Here is a 26,940-nt window from a genome sequence, read left to right as displayed (position 1 = left end):
AGGGAGATTTGTGTCACTTGATCCCAGTAGCAATTGAGTACATACTTCTAATAAGTAAAGTACTTTTGGAAACCACTTTGAACAATACAACAAAATTCTTGGCCCTATCCAAAATTTAACACTTTTTGTGGTAGTTATTGGAAGGGCTTGCCAGATAGAAAAGTTATTGTCCTTCACTTAATAAAACAGACAACTCAGATGACATAAAGTCTGTTTTAAGTGAGTAAGCCATTCTTGTCCTAGTAAGACATAAAGAAGAGAAATAAACCTGAGTACATGATATCCAAACTATATTTAAGACTTTGTAATTGACAAGTGTTTTTCTTGCTCTTAGGGTCCAAAATAACATTCTGGGCTGACATTTCCTTCTAGGGCTATGCCACATGTTGATAAATAGATTACTTCTGGATTATTATGCAAAATGTCATTCAAACGGTCTTTCAGGCATCTCTCTTTTTTTGGTCGTTAGTGGCTTTTTCCCAGAGGGGTGGATAAAGATCTGATTTCTGGATGGACTCGGGGGGGAAAAGAAATCATCATTTTTGTCTATTTAACATTTATTGATGTCAATAATGAACATTGTGAAAGACAGCCCAAATGAGTTAATTTTCTTGTTTGGATATTGGGTGGGATTGTGTGTTCTCAGTTTGCCAAGAAAAAGAGGTGACAGTGTTGCCCAGTATACTAGTGAACACATGTTTCAGATGTGTAGAAATTTGGGAGGAAAGGGAGAATTTAAGTTAGGAAAGTTGGTTTCATGGTGATAATTATCAAGATTCCAGTAAAGATTGAGAATAAATAAGCTTTTTACATTGCTTTTAGAAATAAATTTGTTATACTACAATGTTTAACACATATCCAACTATTACAAGCCTTTAATTTTATTTAATAAAGAGAATTTTTTCCTGATATTAATTATGAATTGGAGAGATAGAGGTAATAAGATGCTTGTTCACTTAAACTGAACTCCTTGGAAATCATTGTGTTGATTCATTCAAACTGGTAATGGAAAAACCTGCTAAAGAGTTATTGTCTATTAAATCAGGATTCTTTATTCTTTCCCACTTGACAGACAACAAAGTTTTCAAAATGAGTAGGCACAAACCATTGTATGTTACAAAAGTTTTCTTCTGGAGTATTAATAAAACTCATGAAAGTGATGACTCTGAAACCTCAAAAGTGTGAAGTTAATAGAAGATTAAAGTTTTATAACTAGGAAAGACAGAGACAGTTAGTTGACCAAATCAAAATGCTATGTGATAATGTGATAAAATGTTTTAACATGTGATCATGCACATGCAGTGTGGTGTAATTGGGGTAGGAATTGTAGACTGGGATTCTTGGTTTTGTTTTGCCACCAATTGATTGTGTCTTTAACTATATTATGACTTCTTTAACTTCTTTTGGACACAATGTTTTCCTCTGGCAGATGATAGGGTTGAAGCTATATAGATTTCTGTCACATTATTCAGTCCTGAGAGCCTAGAAAAAAATAATCATCAGCCTTTCAATCCCAGTCACTTCCCAAATCTTCAGTCTTTTCTTTTAATTTGAGGTTCCCTCATCCTCACCACAATGCTATCTCCCATTCTGCCTTTTATTCTTTTTTTTTAGTGTCATATCCTCATGCATGTCTCACTAAGAGCCTTAACATCTTATTTATCTTTTCAGTTAATCCTGAAATCTGATCCCATGCCTTTTGAATACTTTGGCTTGGCATTATTTTTCCTGAATTTTCTTAGCTATATATTCTCTTAATTGAACTTCTACTTCCTGAGTTTTCCCTCTATTTCTGAGGCCTTAGTACGTCCCAACTCAGTCTCCTCTGAAGATCTCATTAATGAATTGTTTGCTTCTTTTCTTTTCCTAGGTCTTATTCCAAAATAAGTACAGATTTGGTTCTGACCCATGGTCTTTCACTTAATATTAATGCTTTAAAAATCTTTATTGCTTATCTTCTAATCCAAGGCAATCTGAATTAATTTACCAAGAAAAATTTCATGAGGTGCTTGCTGTAACCAATTATTAGCAAGGCCAAATTAATGACATCTGCCATTTCCATTAAAGATTCATTCAGAAACTCTTTGGGAAAATAATAGAGAGATTTCAGGGGAAAGGTCTTCATAAAAATGAAAAATGAATTCTTTAGGCCTCAAAGCTAGGACAGTTTATTACTAAAGATAGCTTTGATACTCCCTCCCCATTGCTTAGTGGATTTCTCTTCATGTTTATACTTGGTTAAGCCAGTGATTTTTGCATTATTTTCCTCTATAGACTTTATCTTCAAGAATACTTTGTCTGTTACTCCTTTTAGATAAACTTGGCTAAAGGGCAGCTTGTTAACTTGTCTCTCTGCTTGGGTCAGTGCAGCTGGCTCTGCAGCAAACGCAGGAGTCGATGGGTTGTTCTTTACTCTGGCCTGATCTGCCAGCTCTCCCAATCATGCACTGATGGGAACTCAGGAAGAGATGAGCAATGAGTACTTTGGGAGACAGAAGGAAGACTATTACTGCCAATTTACAGCTGGCTCAATATTTTTTAGGTGCTCACACCTGTTGTTGAAAACTAGCACGTGCTTGTTTGTACCTGTAGACTTTTTTAGAACCCTTCTTTATTCAAATGTTTTGCAGTTTTTTGGAAGCCTTTACTAAACCTCCAGTTTACATAAAGCTATCTCTCTCCTTATTTAAAAGGCAAACAAAAGACCAAATTCCCAAATGATGGCCTTCCTTTTTTGGCTCACTTGTCTTTTGCCAGCTGCCTCTCCCCACACTGCCTCATGTCTCGCCAAGATAAGGTTTTGCCATTTACATGGAGTCTTGGATCTTTTTTCTCATAGAGGCTCTGTAGAAAAGCCTTCCCAATTAACAACCTCTCCTTTTGGGAAAGGAGGGCAGGAGGGAAGATAGATGCCTGCTAGAGCTAACCCATACTTTTGCCAACAGTTCTCCTGAACTGTGTATCTCTATAAAACCTAAGAAAATGACCCTAACTCCCTTGTTAAGTTTTTCTATATCTTTCATTTATAGAGACAACATAGGACTTATTCTTGATTTTTCTGCATGACTGTTCTAGTTTTCTGTTTTCAGATATTGCCAATCCTCCTAAAGCATGAATTTTTAAAATTTTTTGTTTTTGTTTTTTGATGACAAAGATCTATGGTTCCCTTCTCAGAATAATATTTTTCAGTGTAAAAGAGGATGCATAAGGTTATAAAGGAAACTAGTTACCATGGAATACAGTTAGCAAGATATTTTGAAAATTCATTCAATTCTCAAAATCTACTTCTCTAAGACAAAGGGGGAATAGATCTGGTTACATGTACTACAAACAAGTTGAAGAATCAGGGAATACATTTAGAACCTTTTTTCCTTAGCCTTTATACACACACACACACACACACACACACACACACACACACACACCCTTTTATCTCTACTACATTTGTTGTCTTTTTCTTTGTGGTGCCCTTTCTTATTTGCGTGTTCTTATAGATCAATGTTGTAACTTGTAGTATAATACCTTACCTATGATCATCAAATTTAATGTGATAGAATGTTAATTATTTGGACACATTTCTTGTTTGTCTTGTTTTAAGCACCTTATTATATGGAAGTTATATTTTGTTGTCAGTATGGTTTTCAAGTAAGTTAAAAAGAGGAACAATGTTGCACATGGATTCTGCCTTTACTTTTCTTGAGCTCCCAATGGGTGCATTTTTGGAAAAAGTAAAATTATAAAAATACTTCATGAGCTGTAAAAAAAACCTTGTCTTATTACAATAAAATGGCATGTAAAGAAACCATTTCTCTGTTATTGTTCTGTAAGAAATGACCACCAGGATGAATACTGAGACTCTTGGAGAGACTTACATGAACTGATGCTAAGTGAAATGAGCAGAACCAGGAGATCATTATATACTTCAACAACGATACTGTATGAGGATGTATTCTGATGGAAGTGGATTTCTTTGACAAAGAGACCTAACTCAGTTTCAATTGATCAAGGATGGACAGAAGCAGCTACACCCATAGAAAGAACATTGGGAAATGAATGTAAACTACTTGCATTTTTGTTTTTCTTTCTGGGTTATTTCTGTCTACTGTATCTAGGATATACTGTGGCATATTTAACATCTATAGGACTGCTTGCCATCTGAGGGTGGGAGTGGAGGGAGGGAAGGGAAAAATCGGAACAGAAGTGAGTGCAAGGGATAATGTTGTAAAAAAAATTACCCTGCCATGGGTTCTGTCAATAAACAGTTATTTTAAAAAAACAAAAACATTTCTCATTACAGAGAAATGGAGCTTCTTCTAAGGACTTTTCCAGTTGTAGATTCTGTGATTTTAGAATAAGAATGCCTTTGTTTGTATTTTTTCATGCCTTATTTTTTCTGGGGGGGAAAAAAAACCAAGCATCTTCTTATAGTACAGTGCCTCAGCCAATTTAAATACATTTTCCACATTTTATAAATTTGTTACCAGTATCTCAGGAAATTATCCAATGTGCTAGCTACATAGGAACACAGAATTTTGTAGTTATGCTGTTTACCTTTGTGGTTGACATACATAAGCCTGTCCAAATTTTAGCTTCCATTTACCTCCTTTCTTTCCAAGCCTATCAGGAAAATTCTGTTTAAGAAGACTTTGCTTCAGCCACATCCCTCAAAAGTAGAAAACTTGGTATTCTGCCATTCTGACATTCACACTTGACTTTTTAATCCTTACAAGACCCAGTCCTGATTAAGGTCCTCGCAAAAAATACCTTCTGTTTTTTTAAGCCAACTTAAAGATTCTCATTTCTTCCCTTTTTTATTTTTATTTTTTTAATTTTTTAATAACTTTTTATTGATAGAACGCATGCCAGGGTAATTTTTTACAGCATTATCCCTTGCATTCACTTCTGTTCCGATTTTTCCCCTCCCTCCCTTCACCCCTTCCCCCAGATGGCAAGCAGTCCTTTACATGTTGAATGGGTTGCAGTATATCCTAGATACAATATATGTTTGCAGAACCGAACAATTTTCTTGTTGCACAGGGAGAATTGAATTCAGAAGGTATAAATAACCCAGGAAGAAAAACAAAAATGCAAGCAGTTTATATTCATTTCCCAGTGTTCTTTCTCTGGGTGTAGCTGCTTCTGTCCATCTTTGATCAATTAAGGCTCTCTTTATCGAAGAGGTCCACTTCCATCAGAATACATCCTCAAACAGTATCGTTGTTGAGGTATATAATGATCTCCTGGTTCTGCTCATTTCACTCAGCATCAGTTCATGTAAGTCTCGCCAGTCCTCTCTGTGTTCATCCTGCTGGTCATTCCTTACAGAACAATAATATTCCATAACGTTCATATACCACAATTTACTCAACCATTCTCCAATTGATGGACATCCTTTCATTTTCCAGCTTTTAGCCACTACAAACAGGGCTGCTACAAACATTTTGGCACATACAGGTCCCTTTCCTTTCTTTAGTATCTCTTTGGGGTATAAGCCCAGTAGAAACACTGCTGGATCAAAGGGTATGCACAGTTTTCTTCTTCCTCTTTTTTTAATGTTTAATTTAATATTTTATTTTTTATGTTACATATGTTACATGTAAATTTTTTTTCATTTATTTTTAAAAGTTGAGTTCCAGATTTTCTACCTTCTTACCTGTCCAGCTCCTTCTTCCCCATTAAGAAAATACATGTGAAGTTATGCAAAACATTTCCATGAAAGTCATGCTGTGACCGAACACAGATTTTTCGCCATTTGCCCCTCCCCCAAAAAAGAAAATCCTCAAAAAAAATATAGTTTTGCAAAAAAGTATGCTTTAATCTTTATTCAGATACAATCAGTTTTTTCTCTGAATAGATTAGAGCATTTTTCTTTTTTTTTTTTTTAAATAACTTTTTATTGACAGAACCCATGCCAGGGTAATTTTATACAACATCATCCCTTGCACTTTCTTCTGTTCTGATTTTTCCCTTCTCTCCCTCCACCCCCTCCCTCAGATGGCAAGCAGTCCTATATATATTAAATAGGTTACAGTATATCCTATATACAATATATGTGTGCAGAACCGAACAGTTCTTTTGTTGCATAGGGAGAATTGGATTCAGAAGGTATAAATAACCCGGGAAGAAAAACAAAAATGCACGCAGTTATATTCATTTCCCAGTGTACTTTCTTTGGGTGTCCATCTTTGATCAATTGAAACTAAGTTAGATCTCTTTGTCAAAGAAATCCACTTCTATCAGAATACATCCTCATATAGTATCATTGTTGAGGTATATAATGATCTCCTGGTTCTGCTCATTTCACTTAGCATCAGTTCATGTAAATCTCGCCAGTCCTCTCTGTATTCATCCTGCTAGTCATTTCTTACAAAACAATAATATTCTGTATTGTTCATATACCACAATTTATTCAATCATTCTCCAATTGATGGGCATCCATTTATTTTCCAGTTTCTAGCCACTACAAACAGGGCTGCCACAAACATTTTGGCACATACAGGTCCCTTTCCCTTCTTTAGTATCTCTTTGGGGCATAAGCCCAATAGAAACACTGCTGGATCAAAGGGTATGCACAGTTTGATAATTTTTTGAGCATAGTTCCAAATTGCTCTCCAGAATGGCTAGATGTGTTCACAATTCCACCAACAATGTATCAGTGTCCCTGTTTTCCCACATCCCCTCCAACATTCCACATTATCTTTCCCTGTCATTCTAGCCAATCTGACAGGTATTTAGTGTTATCTCAGAGTTGTCTTAATTTGCATTTCTCTGATTAATAATGATTTGGAGCATATTTTCATATGACTATAAATAGTTTTAATTTCTTCGTCTGAGAATTGTCTGTTCATATCCTTTGACCATTTATCAATTGTTGAATGACTTGATTTCTTATAAATTAGAGTCAATTTTCTATATATTTTGGAAATGAGGTCTTTATCAGAACCTTTGACTGTAAAAATGTTTTCCTAGTTTATTGTTTCCCTTGTAATCTTGTCTGCATTAGTTTTGTTTGTACAAAAACTTTTCAATTTGATGTAATCAAAATTTTCTATTTTGTGGTCAATAGTGATCTCTAGTTCTTTGGTCATAAATTCCTTTCTCTTCCACAGGTCTGAGAGGTAAACTATCCTATACTGTTAGAGCAATTTTCATCCTAAATCCTTCAGAATAGTTTTGGATCATTGTATTGCTAAGAATAGTAAAGTTATTCACATCTGATCATCCCTCAATATTGCTGTTACTTTGTACACAGTACATTTTGTTTTACCTGAGCTCATGAAGGACTTTCCAGGTTTTTCTGAAAACATCCTGCTCATCTTTTCTCAGAGAACAGTAGTATTAAATCACAATTATATATCACAATTTATTCAGCCATTCTCCATTTGATGGGCTTCCCATCGCTTTCCAGTTTTTGCTGAAAGAAAAGAGCTGCTTCAAATATTTTTGTACATATAGGTCCTTTTCCTTTTTTTCTTTAATCTCTTATACAACGCATGGGTATACATACATACATATATATACACATACATGTATACATATACAAAGGGTATGCAGATTTTATATTTCTTTGGACTTAGTTGCTCTACAGAATAATTGAGTCAGTACACAGTTCCATCAACAATCCATTAATGTATCATTTTTTCCTGCATTGGCTCCATCATTTATCATTTTCCTTTTCTGGCCTGTTAGCCAAATCTAATAGTTCTAAAGTAGTACCTCAGAATTATTTTAATTTGTATTTCTCCAATCAGTAAGAATTTTTTTTTAATATGGCTATAAATAACTTGATCAATTCATCTGAAAATTTCCCTTATCAGAATTGGCTAAAAGAGGGAAACTTAATTGGGCATAAACATCTATTTTATCCTACAAGATAGTAGACGGAGTGGGGTATGAGGTGGAATATTTATATGTTATGGAATATTATTGCTCTGTAAGGAATGACCAGCAGGATGAATAGAGAGAGGCTTGGAGAGACCTACATGGACTGATGCTAAGTGAGATGAGCAGAACCAGGAGATCATTACGATATTGTATGAGGATGTATTCTGATGGAAGTTGATTTCTATGACAAAGAGACCTAACTGAGTTTCAATGGATAAATGATGGACAGAAAGAAACAGCTACACCCAAAGAAGGAACACTGGGAAACGAATGTGAACTATTTGCATTTTTTATTTTCTTCCCGAGTTATTTTTACCTTCTGAATCCAATTCTCCCTGTGCAACAGGAGAACTGTTCAGTTCTGCAAATGTGTATTGTATATATCCTAGATAGATATATAGATATATACTGCAACATATTTAACATATATAGGACTGCTTGCCATCTTGGGGTGGGGGTGGAGGGAGAGTGGGGAAAATTCGAAACATAAGCAAGTGCAAGGGATAATGTTGTAAAAAATTACCCTGGCATGGATTCTGTCAATACAAAGTTATTATTAAATAAAATTAAATTAAAATCAAAATAAATAAATAAATAAAAGGAAATACTATTATGCTATAACAAATGATTAGCAAGGATCTTCTGAGAAAACTTGGAAAGACTTCTGATCTGATGGAAAGTGAAATGTGTTATATAGAAAGTAACTACAATATTATAAGATGATCAAGTATAAATGATGTAACTAGTCTCACAATATATGATCTAAGAAAAATGCTGTCCATACCCAAATAAAGAACTGCTTTTCTCTAAATGCAGATGAAAGAATCTTTCCCCCCCTTAATTTTGTGTGGTGTTTTTCCCCCTGTTGATATGTTTTTCTGTCACAACTATGATTAATATGGAAATTCATTTTACAGCACATCTAAAATTAGTTCAAACTGCCTACCTTCTTTGGAAGAAGGGACGAAGAAAAATTTGAAACTCAAAATATAAAAATATATGTTTAAAAAATTCTGTTTGGAGATCTTAAAGGAGGAAAAGGATCAAAACATGTGCAAAAATATTTGTGGCAGCCCTTTTCGTAGTGGCAAGAAACTGGAAACTGAGTGGATGCTCATCAGTTGGAGAATGGCTGAATAAGTTATAGTATATGAATATTACGGAATATTATTGTTCTATAAGAAATGATCAGGATGATTTTAGCGAGGCCTGGAGAGACTTACAAGAACTGATATTAAGTGAAATAAGCAGAACCAGGAGATCATTATATATGGCTACAACATGACTATAAGATGATCAATTCTGATTAATGTGACTCTTTACAACAATGAAATGATCCAGACCAGTTCCAATGATCTTGTGATGAAGAAAGCCATCTACACCCATAGAGAGGACTGTGGGAACTGAGTGTGGATCACAACATAGCATTTTCATTCTTTTTTTGTTGTTCATTTGCATTTTGTTTTCTTATCCGTTTGTTGTTGTTTTTTTTTTTTTTTTTTTTCCTGTTTGGTTTGATTTTTCTTATGTAGCAAGATAATTGTTTAAATATGCCTATATTGGATTTAACATATATTTTTAACATGTTCAACATATTTAACATGTTAACATGTTAACATATTAACATATTTAGATTATTTGCCATCTAGAGGAGGAGGTAGAAGGAAGGAGGTGGAAAATTGGAACACAAGGTTTTGTAAGGGTCAATATTAAAAATTATGTTTTGAAAACAAAAATTTTAATTAAAAAATTTCTTTGGGAAAAAATGAAATACTATATTATCTTGAAAAGAAAAGGAAAAAATTCCCAGATTTTAGACAGTTAAGAAGCCAGTAATAGCTGAATGTGATGTTTTGAGGGTTTTTTTTTAATTGCTTTTCCTCTCATTGTTCACTTTTTAATTCTTAAAGCTATACACATAAGCCTTCTATATGGGGGAGAGAGAAAGGGAGGGTTTATATAGTTTGGTGGTACAATTGAGATAGTACTGATATTCAGAATGTTTATTTGTGAAGGAAGTGCTTTCTTACTGGGGGAATAGGCAAGGGTAAGCAGATGTGATAACAGGAAAGTGTATTAAAAGAGAGAAGTGGTTTCTTGATGCAGATAAATGTGAAAAAATTTAGCTCTTTCTTTTCTTCAAAAAAGATGACGCACTCAACATCCAAATGGAAGCAATCAATCTGCATTTAAGGCAGTACAAATGGCTACTTCTTGAGAGTAGTGTAATATCCCCATTTCCAAATAGTTTTTTCCTTCAAGATATTAGGAATTGCTGCTCAGTTCCCTTCTTCAGATGCTGTTCTTCTGCACTCTATCTTTATATTACTTTTCTCTGAAAGGCAGTCTCACTTGCTTTTTTTGATAGGATATGAAAATTTAGATAAAGTGGAAACGGATCACATTCATTGAGCACCATTGTTGAGGTCATACAATGATGAAACAGTGAGGTTTGGATTAACATCCAGATGTCTTCCATATAATTATCACTTTGTACTTCTAATTGTGTCAACAATCTAGATTACATTTCTGGAAATATCTAATTTACCCTGATTTCCTCAAATATTGCTAAGTTCCAGTAATCTCAACATGTGCAAGTGATTTCACCATTTACATTCTTATACCATGAAACATTTTTGGCAATATTAATTTGACCATAAAAAATTAAAGAAAAAGAATATATTTTTAAAATTAAGTATTAGAAATAAATAAGGTTGCTATGGTTATTAAATGAGATGAAAATTGTAAAATCCTTAACTTAGTGCCTGGCTCACAATAAGTGCTATATAAATACTAACTTTTGTTGTTGTTATCATCAAGAGATTGCTTTCTCTTTAATTCTGACTCCTCCCTCCCTTATCTTGTCTCTCTGTATACTGGCTGGTTTTCTAATGTCTATGGCTATATCTCCCCCTCAAAAAACCCTTGCTTGATGGATACAGTGATGGATTCTTCCATTCCATTAATTGTTGATTTATATCTCCATTGTCCTTTGAAGGTAAACTCTTTGAGGTTCAACCTTTGAACTTTTTGAGAGGTTCAACACCTCTCCTAAGTTACCAATGATTTCCTAAATAGAGCATGTAGTAGTCTTTTCTCAACTCATTCTTTTTGACCTCTTTGTAGATACTGACATTGTCATGTGACCCTCTTCTTAAAAGCAAGACACTGTTCTTCTGTTTCTGCTACTTACCTGACCATTCTTTCTCAGTTTCGATGGCTAGATCTTATTCCAGATCTTACTAACTATGGATGTGCCATACTGAACCATCCTGATCCCTTATATTCTTCTCCAGTTACCTTATTTGTGATCTCATTAGCTCTTATGGATTTTAATTATCATCTCTATACTGATGATTCTTTTTTTCCCCTGTTAGTTTAAATCTTTTTTAATAGTTTTTTTTTTCCAAATACATGCAAATGTAGTTTTTGAGATTTGCTTTTGCAAAACCTTGTGTTCCAAATTTTTTTTCTTTCCCATCCAATATAGGTTAAATATATGCAGTTCCTCTAAATATTTCCATATTTGTCATGCTGAATAAGAAAAATCAGATCAATAAGTGAAAGGAAAAAAAATAGGAAAAAAAAACAAATAACAAAAAGTGAAAATACTATGCTTTGATTCACATTCAGTCAACATAGTTTTCTCTCTGTTTGTAGAGGTTCTTTCCATCACAAGTCTATTGGAATTGCCTTGCTTCACCTCATTGTTGAAAAGAACCAAGTCTATCATAGATGATCATTATATAATCTTGTTGCTATATAAAATGTTTTGGTTCTGCTCACTTCACTTAGCAGCAGTTCATAAGTCTCTTTCCAGGTTTTTCTACAATCAGCCTGTTTGTCATTTCTAATAGAATAATAATATTCCATGACATTCATATATCATAACTTAGCTATTCCCCTGCTTGCTAGTACAGAAAGGTTGCTAGAAACATTTTTGCACATGTGGGTTCTTTTTCCTTTTTTTATGATCTCTTTGGGATACAGACTCAGTGTAGATACTGCTAGATCAATACACAGTTGATAGCCCATTGAGTATAGTTCTAAATTGCTCTCTAAAATGGTTGGATCAGTTCACAACTCCACCAGTTGTTCCAGTTTTTCCACATAACCTCCAACATTTATCATTATCTTTTCCTGTCTAAGGAAAACACATCTAAGAGGTGTGAGGTGGTACCTCAAGTTGTCTAATTTGCATTTCTCTAGTTAATAGTATTTTAGAGCATTTTTTCATAAGATTAAAAATTACTTTAATTTCATTGTCTGAAAATTGTTCATATTCGTTGACCATTATCAATTGAGGAATGACTTGTATTCATATTCATTTGAATCAATTCTCTGTATTTTAGAAAAGAAGCTTTTATCAGAAAAAACTTTCTGCTTTCTTTCTAATCTTGGTTGCATTATCTTTGTACAAAAACTTCAAATAATCTATTTTCATTCATTATAATCTCTAGTTCTTCTTTGGCTATAAATTCCTTCCTTTTCCACGGTATTGAGAAGTAAACTATCATTGGTTCTCATAATTTGCTTATATCATCTTTTTTTCTAAATCATGAACCCATTTCTACCTTATCTTAGATGTTGGTCAATGCCTAATTTCTGCCATACTATTTTCCAGTTTTCCCAGCAATTTTTGTCAAATAGTAGGGAGGTACTTATCCCACAATCTGGGGTCTTTGGGTTTATCAAACACTAGTTTACTATGATGTTGACTTGTGTCTTTGTGAACCTTACCTATTCCACTGATTCACTACTCTATTTCTTAGGCATTACCAAATGGTTTTGATGACTGCTGCTTTATAATATTGTTTTAGCTCTGGTACAACTAGGCCACCTTCCTTTGTAATTTTTTTTTTTCATTAATTCCCTTGAAATTTTTGACCTTTTGTTTTCCCAGATAAATTTTGTTATTATTTTTCCTAGTTTTATAAAATAATTTTTTTTGGCAGTTTGATTTGTATGGCACTGAATAAGTACATTAATTTTGTTAAAGTTGCCATTTTTGTTACATTAGCTTGGCCTACCCATGAGTACCTGATATTCTCCCACTTATTTAGATTAAATTTTGTCTGTGTAAAAGGTGTTTTAAAATTGTGTTTGTATAGTTCCTGGCTTTGACTTGGCAGTTAGACTCCTGATATTTTATATTATCTACAATTATTTTAAATAAAACCAAGTCTTAATTTTTATTTGTTGGTTCAATAGTTTTCTTATTTTCAACTTTGTTAACTTTGATTATCAGAATTTCTAATTTGATATTTAGTTGAAATATTTTTTTAATTCTCCTGCAGTGCTCACATTTCTTTTCCTCATTTTTCTTCTCTCTCATTCTTAGATCCTTTTTGAACTGAAGTACAAATCATATTCCCCTTTGAGGCTTCATCTGCAGGCATTTTGCATTTGCCTTGTCTTCCTTCCCTTTCTCCATAGTAGCTCTCTATGATCAGATTTCTTTTTGCTCCTTTTTAAAGATTGAGTCTACTCTTAAGTCTACTATTAAAGCTTAAATCTACAGGGAAGATTGTCTCGAGCTTCCTCTATAGTACACAGGGCCTTTTTACTAACTGCACGGGATCTGTTGGTGCAGCCTTCCCCACTGTGCTGAGTGGCCTCATCAAGTCCTATCTATTATGCTGGAGTTCAGAGGCCCACAATTGTCCTTCTGTGGTTGCACTGGATTTCTCATAGCTGGTCTGAACCAGGACAGAGTAACTGACACTCCTATATTTTGGCTAATAAGTTCCCTGCATCGGGCTTTCCTGTTATGTTGATAATTCTTAATTCTACCTATTCTGCTGACTTTCAGTTTTAGTTCTTCAACTGCATATTAGACTTCTTGAACTAATAAACACGTTGAATTGAATATCCAGTGCGTATTTTAAATTGAACGTTTCCCAAACAGAACTCATTTTTTCTCTTGAACTCTTTTCCCCTTCTAAATCTCTCTTTTTATTGTCAACAATACACAGCCTCCTTTCAGTGCCCCAGATTCACAACCTAGGAATCCTCAATAGTTCTTCTTTATCTTTTATATTCATAGCTAATCTGTTTCTAAAGTTATCCTTTGCAGTGTCTCTAAGATACTTCCCTTAATTTTTCTGATAACTGCTCCATTATCCAGCAAAATTATCCTAAGTTCTAGTCTGAGTTTTACCTCTCTATGCTGTAAACTTCAGTGGCTTCCTATTACTTCCAGGATCAAATACATTGGTATTTGTCCTTGCCCCCAGTCCTCTTATATTCCTCTCCTCCTTACATACATATGTGTCCTCTTCAATCCAATTAAATTGACTTTTTCACTGTTACACAAGCAAGAAACTCCATCTCTTGATCTAGACATTTTCCTGGCTATTTCACGTCCCTAGAATATTTTTCCTTTTTACCTCTTCCTCCTGGCTATTCTGCCTTTTTTTTTTTTAAGTCCCAATTAAAATCCCACCTTTAGGTGCCTTCTGTTTATTAGTAGCTTTCCTCGATAAGCTACTCTAGGGCAGAGCTTGTCTTTTTTCTCTTTTTGTATCCCCAGCACTATGTGCAATACCTGCCTCATAGCCAACATTTATTAAAGGTCAGCGAACGATAAACCATCTACATATGATTCTGGAAAACAACTATGTGAGTATATAGTTAACCTCAGAGTGTTTACAGCACAAAACAAATATTGCTGACTAAATGTCTATTCATATTGAATCAAAGATGCATATAATTTTAGGACTCGGAGGAATACTTCCCAGTTGCTCTTTAATTTTTAAGTTAAGAAAACAAGTCCCAGTCATTTAATTTCTATATTATTCTACCTAAAGATTATAATGAACATGATCAGTTTTTTTAAGAAGCAAAGAACAGAATTTTTATCTTCAAATGATTATAGTGTCAATGTTATTTATGGACCTTATTGGAATGATAAGAATATATTAGTATAAATGTTGAGAATACTCATTGGGAATGCCTCATTTGGATTTGCCTTCGGTTTCTGCGTCATGTTCTTCTGAATATCTGCAGAAGTGGCAATTTTGTTTGTCTTTTGAAGAGACTTTAGATTTTTTTTGCAAATTAGCCAATACTCTTCATTGCCAATTCTGATGAGTAAGGTCAATAATTTGGCCACTATCATCCTTGTTGTTCAAAAACTCACATTAAAGTAATGGAATGCTTTTATTTCCCTTTTTTGTGTGTGTGCGCCTCATAAATGTATTTAAATTCAGTTTACCATTTGGGAGGTGGTAGGGGTATGTTCTAAAAACGTGGTAGGACAAAGATGATGATTGGACAGTTGCTTTGTTCTTTTAAATGAGGACAGAGAGTTTTAATGAAAAGAATTAAATGATTGTGGATGAATGGACACCACTTTTTAGTCATTGCCCAATTCTTCTTAGTGGTTGGGAAGATCTGAGCCTCTAAATAGTTCTTGATCCTTACTTTTTCCCCAAAGACTATTTCTCTCTGGTTCCTTTTTTTTTTTTTTTAAACCCCCCTGTCTCAGTCCCTACCTGTTTGGCATTAATTTATGAAATAATACTGTCTAATATATTACCGCCTTAATAGATAAAACAACTTTTTTACCCTGCTGAAAGCTCCTGAAAACACTTTGATAAGTTAGCAAAGAGAAATTTTGGTTGGTATATTTCTGATTCCTCTAATGCCAGATTCCTTACTTTTGTCTTAATTTCTCTGAACTATAGTCAGAAAAATAATTAAGAGAGATTTCAGCCTTCTGATTTGTGATTATTGAAAATCTACTTTTTAATTTTTCTTTACTCTTGCAGGGTACTTTTTAATCTCTATTCCCTTATTAGCCCACCTAGAATCTAGATTCTCTTCTTCCATCCTCTTCTCTCCGTCCTAGACTCATCTTTGGATGTACTTAAGGCTGCATATACATTTTGTCCAAAGCTTTAGGCTCAAGAATGAGTATTAACAGCAGTTTCAGATAGATTATCTTTTAAAGAGTGCCATTTCCATTGAGTGCCATTTGATTTATATTTTATATAAGAAGTATCCTGTAAAGGGAAAAGAGTTGTATTTACAACTTAACAAGTTGTGTGGCCCCTTATTACTTTTTCATCCAATACAGTCTCTAGCTCCAAGTACCCATAAAAATTTAATATGTGGTTCTCATCTTAATTTTCTTAAAAAGCTTGTGATAGGTAATATTTTTAAAAGGATGGTTTCTTTGAGAGAATACGTTGTTTCTATAACTGGTAAAACTCAGAAAAAGAAGTATGAAAATGCTCTGCTACTAAAAACATAAAAATACTTTTTATTCATGAATTAGACTTTCCTTTGATCAATTAGTAAGGTGGTGTTGTGAACCAAAAGCCTTACACACCTTCTTCCACCTTTCTCCTATTCCTTTGACTTTCATGCAGCATTTACAGAGGCAGCTGTTGGCACCATAGTGGAGTGTAGAGTCAAAGGATCTAAGTTTGAACAGATCTCAGACATTTACTAGCTCTGTCACAAGAGACAAGTTTATCTGCCTCAATTTCCTTAGTGTATAATTTGGGATAATGATTTTACCTTTCTACTAACATTTTTTGTGGAGATCAAATTAGGTAATATTTATAAAAGCATTTAGTGCAGTACTTGGCACTTAAAGACACTATATAAATATTTATTTTCACCTCTCCCTCCCATTTGATTGCTGATGCATTGAATTAAAGAAATATCTTTTGTTCCTGGGACAGTAGTAAGAAATTCTCTGTGACTCAGCTACAACAATATCCTAGTTTTTCCCCATTTTAATAATTATTTTGAATAATGGGGATAACATTTTCAGGTGTGTTTTTCCCTCCTTACTGTTTCTGGTCATAGATCTCTTGGTTCTTTTGTGTTCCCTGATGTATCTATTCAACCTTTCTTGCTCTGTTATGTGATTTTTATGAAACCTATTTACTAATTGCTCTCATTAAATCTAGTGAATCTCTTTTTTTTTTTTATTGTGAACCTTTCTTCTATTGACACCACATTTCACCAACTTCCTTCTTTGCCTATAAATTAAATTTTTTAATCTACCTTTAATTTGTGTTGAAATCTATTTTTGTGTATTTCACCTGTGACTTCAGTAAAGGGTACTGTAGAAGTTTATGAAGTCTTTCACTTTTAAAAATTACTTTAAAATAAATATATTTAACATACATTTATGATCTGTCCTTCCCCCGGCCTCTCTTCTCCAGGTGAACTAAAAAAATGAAAAAGAAAACCCATATCACAGTATAGCAAACAGATTCCCATATTGGCCATATTGCCACAGCCATGTGAGATCACACAGGTCTTTTGCCAATAATACAAATAATATAAGTTTCTGCCCAATGTTCCCTTTTCTCTGTTAAATTAACATTTCTAATAAATTTTGTATAACTTTTCTTTCTTGTTGGACAAGTCAAACCACTACCACCACCTGACCATGAACCTCTCTTCTTCCCTCTCCTCCCACTTTAATGAAGACAAAACACAACCTAAAAGTCGTGAGTATAGAAGTGCTTCTAGCATACTGCCCTCAGATATCATCTAAAGCAGCAGTCTCCATGAAGACATTGCCTGGTAATTATTCCTATAGGAATTACAGCCATAGCTACTGAAGCCTGAGAAAGGAAAGTTCTGGCTACCAAAATGCCCTGGCACTGCCAAAGCCTATATCAAAAACTGATATGGGGGCATCTAGGTGGTGCAGCGGGTAGAGCACCAGTCTTTTTTTTTTTTTTTAAATTTTTATTTAATAATTACTTTATATTGACAGAACCCATGCCAGGATAATTTTTTTACAACATTATCCCTTGCACTCGTTTCTGTTCCGATTTTTCCCCTCCCTCCATCCACCCCCTCCCCTAGATGGCAAGCAATCCTATATATGTTAGATATGTTGCAGTATATCCTTGATACAATATATGTTTGCAGAACCGAACAGTTCTCTTGTTGCACAGGGAGAATTGGATTCAGAAGGTATAAATAACCCGGGAAGAAAAACAAAAATGCAGATAGTTCACATTCGTTTCCCAGTGTTCTCTCTTTGGGTGTAGCTGCTTATGTCCGTCATTTATCAATTGAAACTCGGTTAGGTCTCTTTGTCAAAGAAATCCACTTCCATCAAAATATGTCCTCATACAATATTGTTGTCGAAGTGTATAATGATCTCCTGGTTCTGCTCATTTCACTTAGCGTCAGTTCATGTAAGTCTCGCCAGTCCTCTCTGTATTCATCCTGCTGGTCATTTCTTACAGAACAATAATATTCCATAACATTCATATATCACAATTTACCCAGCCATTCTCCAATTTATGGGCATCCATTCGTTTTCCAGTTTCTAGCCACTACAAACAGGGCTGCTACAAACATTTTGGCACATACAGGTCCCTTTCCCTTCTTTAAAATTTCTTTGGGATATAAGCCCAATAGAAACACTGCTGGATCAAAGGGTATGCACAATTTGACAACTTTTTGGGCATAATTCCAGATTGTAGAGCACTAATCTTGAAGTCAAGAGTATCTGAGTTCAAATCTGGCCTCAGACACTTAATGCTTCCTAGCTGTGTGACCTTGGGTAAGTCACTTAACCCCAATTGCCTCAGAAAAAAAACAAACAAAACTAATATGAATTTTTCACTGACAATGGCATTAAAGAAGCTTAAAATCTGTATTTCTGCTATAACCTAAAGACCATGGGACTTCTCTCTATCTTTATTATAGTAAAAAAGCTTACATATGTGTTTTCTTTTCCCATTAGAATGCGAGTTCCTTAAAAAGAAACTGAATCTTGCTTTTTCTACTTTCATTCCAAATGCTTAGCACATATAAATGTTTAGTGTTTAATTTATTCATTCAATCACATGAAACAATACATTGGCGGGTTCACTTACATTATTGCTCTAGTACTTTTGCCCTGAGACATACTCCTTTACTCTCTGGGAAGTAACCTGATTCTGGGCAACACTGTATGTATCCCATTGTCATATCTCTCTCTGTGTGCTTCTCTCTCTCTCTCTTTCTGTTTCTCTCTTTCTTTCTATATGTGTTTCTTTCTCTCTCTCTCTGTATCTATCTATATAGATATGTTAATTTTACATTTATGTCTTATATGTTATATATTATAAGCTTTATAGTAAAGCTTATAAGTAAATATAAGCTTTTTGAGGGTAGGGACTGGTTTTTGTTTATTTGTTTATTTTCTTTAGTACATTTTCCAAAATTGTCCATTTTCATGATTATTTGGCCTACATTTCGCTGAGTGTATTTCATGCCTGAGAAGTTCCATTCATTTTAGATCACTGGCATGAAAGCAGCTCTTCTGTGTCTGTGTCATTTGTGCTGAGACAGTGGAACAAAATCACTCTAACCTTCATTTGCAAGTTTCAGTTATATGTTTTCAGTTTTAATGATAAAATATACACAAATTTCCAACTTTTCATCCATTTCATGGAAGAATATGATCAATAATTTGGACTTTTGTTCAGTATTAGACACTTATCCCCAATAACTCCCTTACTTGTATCTGGAAGCAGGATGCAAATGGCTACCGTTCAAGTTTTCCCTGTTAGTTTTGTGGGTAAGTGTCTTTTGGATGCATATTTTCTGACTCCTTACTGGTAATGACTTTGTCCCTTGTTTAACAGCTACCCTTTATCTGTACAATTTTTATATTGTTATAGATTATTTCCAAAAAAAAAAAAAAAGAGCTTCAGGGCTGAACAGGCTGCATTTTTGCTTCCTGCTTTCTTTCTCCCATCCTTACTGAGCACCTGTCTGCTTTTGTGCTGGAACAGCCATTAAGGAGACATAGGGAAGTTCAAAAGTCATAAGATTCATTCTTTGCCTAATGAAAGGGGATTGAGAGCTGTGGTAGCAACCTGCAGAGAGAAGTGGGGAGGGGAAGAGGTGAAATTTAGTGTTTGCATTTATGGAGCAGGTGTCAATGAAACAAGGTTGTCATCTGGCCTTCCAATCCTCTGTTTGCTCTGTACTTAGAGGTAGGTTTTTTCATATACCATATAAAATGAGTGGGTTAGATATCCAAGGTTATTTCTAACTTAAATTCTGTGATTTGCCACAAACATTGCTGAAATTATCTGTTAACATGTAGGATTTGTGCAAGGAGAGATGGTTACAGACCAAGGGTTTACACTGCATCTGTGCTTGAATCCCATTGATGGTAGTGATGAAATAGGGCTTTGGCAATCATTGACAACAGCATATTATATCTTATCTCTTTTGCAGAGATTTGGAGAATGGAAATGGGAACCTCTAGGATCTAAAATAATGAGATGTTATTCTGTTTTTTGGACTACCTTTGAATATTTCTGAAGGACCTTTCTTTCCAGAAAGACATGCTAAGACTTTTTTATTAGCTTTCTGTTTTGTGAACCCTAGTTGAAAGAACATTTATGATACAGGCTTCACCCCTTTTTCTGCAGCAGAACTTTACACACACACACATACACACACCCGTCCAAAACAAAACAAAATGAAAGAAATTTATATTTGGATCCATTTGAGTGACAGTGTAACTTTTTAAAAATCTTAGTCACCTACACTCAACATATTTATTCATACATATATGTACCTTGTATTTGCATAGATTTATCATTTCCCTAAAGAGCTCTCTAAGCAGAAAGATACTTTGTCTAATTACAACTTGGTATAAGACAAGTAATAAAATCAGATAGATAAGACCTTTTTAAAATAAGCGATCCAAATTATTTTGGAGTTTGATCTCCTTTTCATATTTTCCTGTCATGTATTTCCTTCTTTCCAATTTGACATGCAAAGCTAATTTTTGTTAGTGTTTTTTAATTCTTCCTTTTCAGAAAATATCTATTTGCTCTTGTTTTATAGCCCACTTCCTACATACGTCTTATAAAGGCTTCAAAATTTCTTTTAGCCTTTTCAATTTTAAGAGCTTGATTTAGTTACCTTATAACAATCTAAGTATGAAAAATAACTTCACTCTATAGCTTTTCCAAGTTACTGCCCACATTGTTTTCCAAGAACCACTTAATTATATACATATAGTAGCTTCTTGACTTTTTTGTTTTTATGTAGAAAACTTGTATATATTTCCCCTATTTTAAAAAAGTTATCACTTGAATATGCTGTCATAGCCCAAATTCTTGAAAATGCTTTCTATATTCATTTTATCTATTTCTTCAAATCCCATTCTTTTCTCAACACTCTTATAGACTAAACCAGCCACTCAACCAACCATTTTTTCCAAAGTTACTTCCCTATTTCCGTCAAGGACATTACATTATTCCAATCAACCTGGTCTACAATCCTGGAATCATCTTCCAATCAGTAGCCAATTTTTTAAAATTAATTTTTTTTTTAAATTTTTATTTAATAATTACTTTATATTGACAGAATCCATGCCAGGGTAATTTTTTTACAACATTATCCCTTGCACTCATTTCTGTTCCAATTTTTCCCCTCCTTCCCTCCACTCCCTCCCCAAGATGGCAAGCAGTCCTATATATGTTAGATATGTTGCAGTATATCCTAGATACAATATATGTTTGCAGAACCGGACAGTTCTCTTGTTGCACAGGGAGAATTGGATTCAGAAGGTATAAATAACCCGGGAAGAAAAACAAAAATGCAGATAGTTCACATTCGTTTCCCAGTGTTCTTTCTTTGGGTGTAGCTGCTTCTGTCCGTCATTTATCAATTGAAACTCAGTTAGGTCTCTTTGTCAAAGAAATCCACTTCCATCAAAATATGTCCTCATACAATATCGTTGTCGAAGTGTATAATGATCTCCTGGTTCTGCTCATTTCGCTTAGCATCAGTTCATGTAAGTCTCGCCAGTCCTCTCTGTATTCATCCTGCTGGTCATAAAATTAATTTTTAATGATATCTTTCACTTTTACATTTTCCTACTATTTATTTCCTTTCTTCCTTCCTCTCCTTTTGTTACTTCTCCTAGAGCTATTCCATATAAAAAAGTTTTTTTAATATTTAAAATTTTTATTTATTAATTAATTAAAAAATATTTTAATGTTTTAAAAACTCAACAAAGCTAATTACTTTATCTTTAAAAGTCTGAAAATCCATGTACTATTTCATATCCTTAAGTTCCCATTTCTCCTTTAAGAGAGATTGAAGGTAGATACTTCTTATCTTTTCTTTAGGAACAAGTTTGATTGTTACATTTACACAGTGTTCATTTTCATTTTGTTTCATTTTTCTTTATATTGTTCAGTTAGTCAATCAGCATTATATATTAAATGCCTACTATGTGGCAGATAGCAGTATATACAGATAAAAAGAATGAAATAATCTATTTATATTCTGTTAGAAGAAATAGAATCTATTGTATAAGTATATTCCAATTAAAGACAGGATAGTTAAGGAAGGAGACACCACTAAGGAGGGGAATAAGGAAACTTTTTGTGCTGAAGACAGACTCAGAATTATCTGCAAAGTAGAGTAAAGGGAAGGAAACATTTCATGAGGGTAGTGGGGGGGAGGGGGAGAAATCAGTGCAAAGGCAAAAAGAAAAGTTTTAGACATACATATATAATTTCCTACTTATTTATTTTACTTTTTCATTTTGATTTTCCCAGTTTTCTCAAAATCCTTCATCATTTCTTACATCACAACAATATTCTAGCACAGGTTTTTTTTTAGCTGTTCCTTTTTATAATGGATATCTCCTTTGCTTCCAGTTCTTTGCCTCTACAAAAATTTCTCCTATGAATAGATTAGGCTCTAATGAAACCTTTGTTTCTGTCTGGTGTACCAAACATGCCTAGCAGCATGATCTCGGAATCAAAGAATATAAACATTTTAGTCGCTTTCTTAGCATAATTCCAATTGCTTTCCAGAGTGTTTGGACTGATTTATAGCTCTACAATTGGCATATTAATGGGATTTTTTTTTTTGTCCCTTCTCTTATAGTGACTTTCTTTACCTTTTGTCATTTTTTGCCAATTTGCTGAGTTTGAGGTAGAATCTTAAAGTTCATTTGAATGGGATTTCTCTCACTGGTGATTTGGCTCTATCTTTGGTATGGTATTAAGCTGCAGTTCTTTTAAGAATTGTTTGCTTTCCTTTGGCCTCTTTAACTTTTGGGGAATGGCTCCTCAAAGTGCTTCCTAAAGCATAAATCTAAATATACTATTTCTTTGCTCAAGAAACTTTTTCATTATTTCCCTTTTGCTTCTTGGAGAAAGTATTCATTCTTATTTTTTTCATTTGAAAATCTTTGAGAATTGGTTCCCGTCTGTCTTTCTAAATTGATTTTATAATATTTTTCTATACACTTAATGATAAAACCATAGTAATCTCTTCACAGTGTCCTTTTCCTCCCACCTTTGCATATGCTACTACTCTTAAGCCTTCATTTCCTTAAGTCCACTCTTTGTACTAGTCTTTCAATGTTAATACAGGTCACTTTGAATTACTTTGTTAGTTGGTAGTTGTCCTTAGAGGATCAGAATGACATCACTATGTTGGAGTCAAGTTAGTATATCAGACTGTGGCTGATCAGACTAAGAGCTTGGAATGCTCTGTCCGGGGTTAGATACAAATAGTCCATAGGAACCTTTGGGGTGGATTCTTTAACTTTTTGTATTTTATGTTTTTCTTAGCCCATTCATTTATGCTTTGCTCATAGAACACATGTTTTCTGATGAGGGCATGCCATCCTCCTGAACTGATTGTGTAACCTTTACATAAACAATAAAATGATAGTCTTTTTGCATCCCTAATGTTGCCAATTGATATGTGGATGAAAGAGGGACTATAGGAAGCAGTGTAGAATAAAAGAGGGTACAGTGGACAGTAGTCAGAAAAGCTAATTTTTGTTCTGGTTCTACTACATATTAGCATGTGATTTCAGCTAAGTCATTTAACTACTGTGAACCTCAGTTTATTTATCTGTACATTAGAATTAATCATCCTTGTAACATTTGAATAATAGGATTATTAATAATTAAATAACCATATTGTCTGCAAGAAGTACATAATAACCATGAAATACTAAAAGAGTTGAAATAAAAGTAGGAAATTCTTTCACTTGCAGAGAAAATAAATTATCATGAAGGAAGTGTTTTAGAGTAGAAAATTAATTAGATTTTATGTGAAATTTTTACTGATTTTTTTCCCCCCAGAATATTTATGTGTTCACTATTGGTCTGGCTGCCCCCAAGGAAATCCATAGAGGGGCCCAAGTCTATTGAGCATCATTAAAGGTGGCTGAATATTACTCAGATAGAAATGGCATTTCATCAATTTGGATGTTCCCTGCAGTGATAAAGATGGACATCTAGGTATACCTGTCTATCCATTGCCCTCTGTTTGTTTTTCATACTTGCTCTGCCCAACATGGTAATGACCTCTCTTGGTTTTTCTTGACAGTATGAAGTTATTACTGACGCACATCACCCATCCTCCATTTATCTCTTGCTCCTACCACACTACAAGTTTTTAGTTATGTATTTTCCTGGTGACATTCTTTGGTTCTTATTTGAAGTTCCTTCTGTGTTCTATGTTCTGCACTGTTCACACTCACTATGTAATCTCTCCACTGTCCTTACATAATCTTCAAATGAATGAACTAAATAATAAAAAATATTTTAAGTGCTTTCTTTGTGCCAGGCACTTTGGTAAGCCCTGGGGATACAAAAAACCAGCAGATAGCCCATTTTATGACTTGTAGTCATACAAGAGCATTAGTAGAATATTGGTTGTAACAAAATGGGCCCTTCTTGGGAAAGGGGAGGACATGTAGGTATTCAGAATGTTCCCCATGAATGAAAATATTGACTTTACTGCCCAACTATTTTGTATCTCTCATTTTGAACCTGAAATCAAACATTTTGTCTATATTGAAAACAAAAGAGCTTAAAGTTACTTTTCATCACTTTATAGTTCAGATGCCAACTAACTTAACACAAAAATAATTCATTTTGCTGTTCATGATCCATGATGTTCATGGGCACTATTCTTTTCATTTTGTAAATGAATAGTGCTAGAATTAGAACTAGAACCTATACTCCTTCCATTCCAAATCCTATTCTCTCTTTGTTCATTATGTCACCATTACTATCAGTACCCATTGTTTCACAACATAGAAAACTGTGCTAAGTAGTTTTCCATATTTTATATACTTGCCCCTCACCTATTCATATAGTCCAGAGGAAGTGAGTCATTCTTTAATAGATCCTGAAGAGGATGTGTTTTGGGTGTTGGATTGGTTCAAGAAGAACATTAAAAAATAAAAACCTTACTGTTATTAAAGAAAAAAGTTATATTAGCTTGATTGTGAGAGAGAGACTCCTCAAGTTTGGCTTTGTAGTGCTAGAATAAAGACTTTGGGATTTAAATTCCAAATTGCTTTTCATAATGTATTACTCTGTCAGTTAGGTGGGAGAAGTAAATAGATTCATCATAAAAGCCCTTTGAGAACAAATCATATCAGATTTGTACTTGAGTCAGAATCTTGTCTGCCACATTCTTGACTGGTGACAACCCAGACTCAATTTGATGACCCCCCCTAGCAATGAGGAACTTAATCTTCTACATTTGACCTTTTTAACCATGATGATTTTTATTTTCTTATGCAACCTGACTCTGCATTTCTATTAATTTTTGTTTTTTGTTAATATAACAAGTTTAATAACATGACAACTCTTAAACTAATACTTAACAGTCCCCCACCCCCAGTCTTTTTCAGGCTAAATGTTTCCCATTTCCTTCAGTTGATTCTCATGAATCTTGTTCATCTTAGTCTGTCTTCCTACCTTTATACACACTACAATTTGTCAATATACTTCCAAAACTGTGATATACAGAGCTAAACATATTATCAGATTGAGTTTGATCACAGTAGCAGAAATATAGCCTTCCTCATTTTAGACACTGTGCTTCTGCTTTTTATTCATAAATGTTGGAGCTAGATTCTTGGAGTTGGCAGAAACCTCCATCACAGCCATTGCCTATGAGGTTCTTTGTGAGAAAGTTTTGAACCTTTTTCTGTTTTAGAATCATCAACATTCTGGAACTGAAGGAGCTTTTAGGGATAATTTAGTTTCATAGACGTTCAGAGCTAAAAAAAAAAAAAAAAAAAGTCAGAAGCCATTAAATGTTGTACCCTGTACCCTGACTCAAGTGTCCTCTACACAGTAAATATAGGACCTAAGCTTGAGTCTCTCTATTTATGTGCTCTCTTCAAGAGTCCAAGTTTTTTTTTTTGTTTTTGTTTTTTTGTTTTGTTTTGTTTTGTTTTCCGACTAGGGAGTACCTGAATTACAGGGGTGCATTACAATAGAAGGTCTTACAAGATATTATCCAGCTTCTATTAAAGAATATTGAATTCAGAGTCAGTGGTTTTGCCACTTATTTGCTGCAAGAAGTTCTCAGTTTTTAATCTGTCAAGTATGTCAGTTGGCCTAGATGACCTTTAAATTTCTTATGACTCAACTGCAACACAGTATACCATATCTTGGCATATTTGTTCGGTGGCTCTAATTGTCTGGAAATTTTTCTTTCTTTAAATGAGACAAAGTACATTTCCCATGACTTCTCTCCCATAGTTCCTGGTTCTACCCTCAGTGTCTAGGACTATCTTTCCCCTCCCCAACATCACATAATATTTTGTAATGTACAAGTTTATAGTATTTTTTGTTATTTATATCTTATACCCTTATTTGAAATGTTAAGCTCTATGAGTTACCAAATCGAGTTTTATTAAAATTTTGTGCCTCATCTAGCTCCTAGTACAAATGTTACAGATCTCACAAGTCCTTGTTATATATCCATTTAAAGTTCCTCCATTTCTCTTTGCTCTTTGTTACTGGGCTCTTTCCTGCTCTCACTTCCGTTGCTAGGGCTCTTTCTCTCTTCTTTCTTCCTTTCTCCCTCATCACAATACTATCCAATCTTCACTCCCCAACTGAATTCTCCTTCTTCTGTGTCTGTCTCTTCTATCTCTAAGACATATCCTCCTTCATCTCCTACTTCTCTTAACAATTCAAGTCTTTAAGGTTTGGGTTGTTAATATTGTACTCTATCTTATCTTATTCTTCAGCTTCCTTGGGTTTATTTTCCCATTTTCCC

At 34.1% G+C, this 26,940-nt stretch overlaps 1 protein-coding gene across 1 annotated transcript in view; it reads left to right on the top strand.

Moving 5' to 3' along the window:
* The window catches only part of SND1 (staphylococcal nuclease and tudor domain containing 1), a 499,624-nt gene that overhangs the window by 252,230 nt on the left and 220,454 nt on the right, over nucleotides 1-26,940 (top strand). The window lies entirely within an intron of this gene.

This window comes from Antechinus flavipes, chromosome 5 (genome assembly GCF_016432865.1).
Source record: "Antechinus flavipes isolate AdamAnt ecotype Samford, QLD, Australia chromosome 5, AdamAnt_v2, whole genome shotgun sequence".
NCBI classification, from domain to species: Eukaryota; Metazoa; Chordata; class Mammalia; order Dasyuromorphia; family Dasyuridae; genus Antechinus; species Antechinus flavipes.
This window is presented reverse-complemented; position numbering and strand designations above follow the sequence as displayed.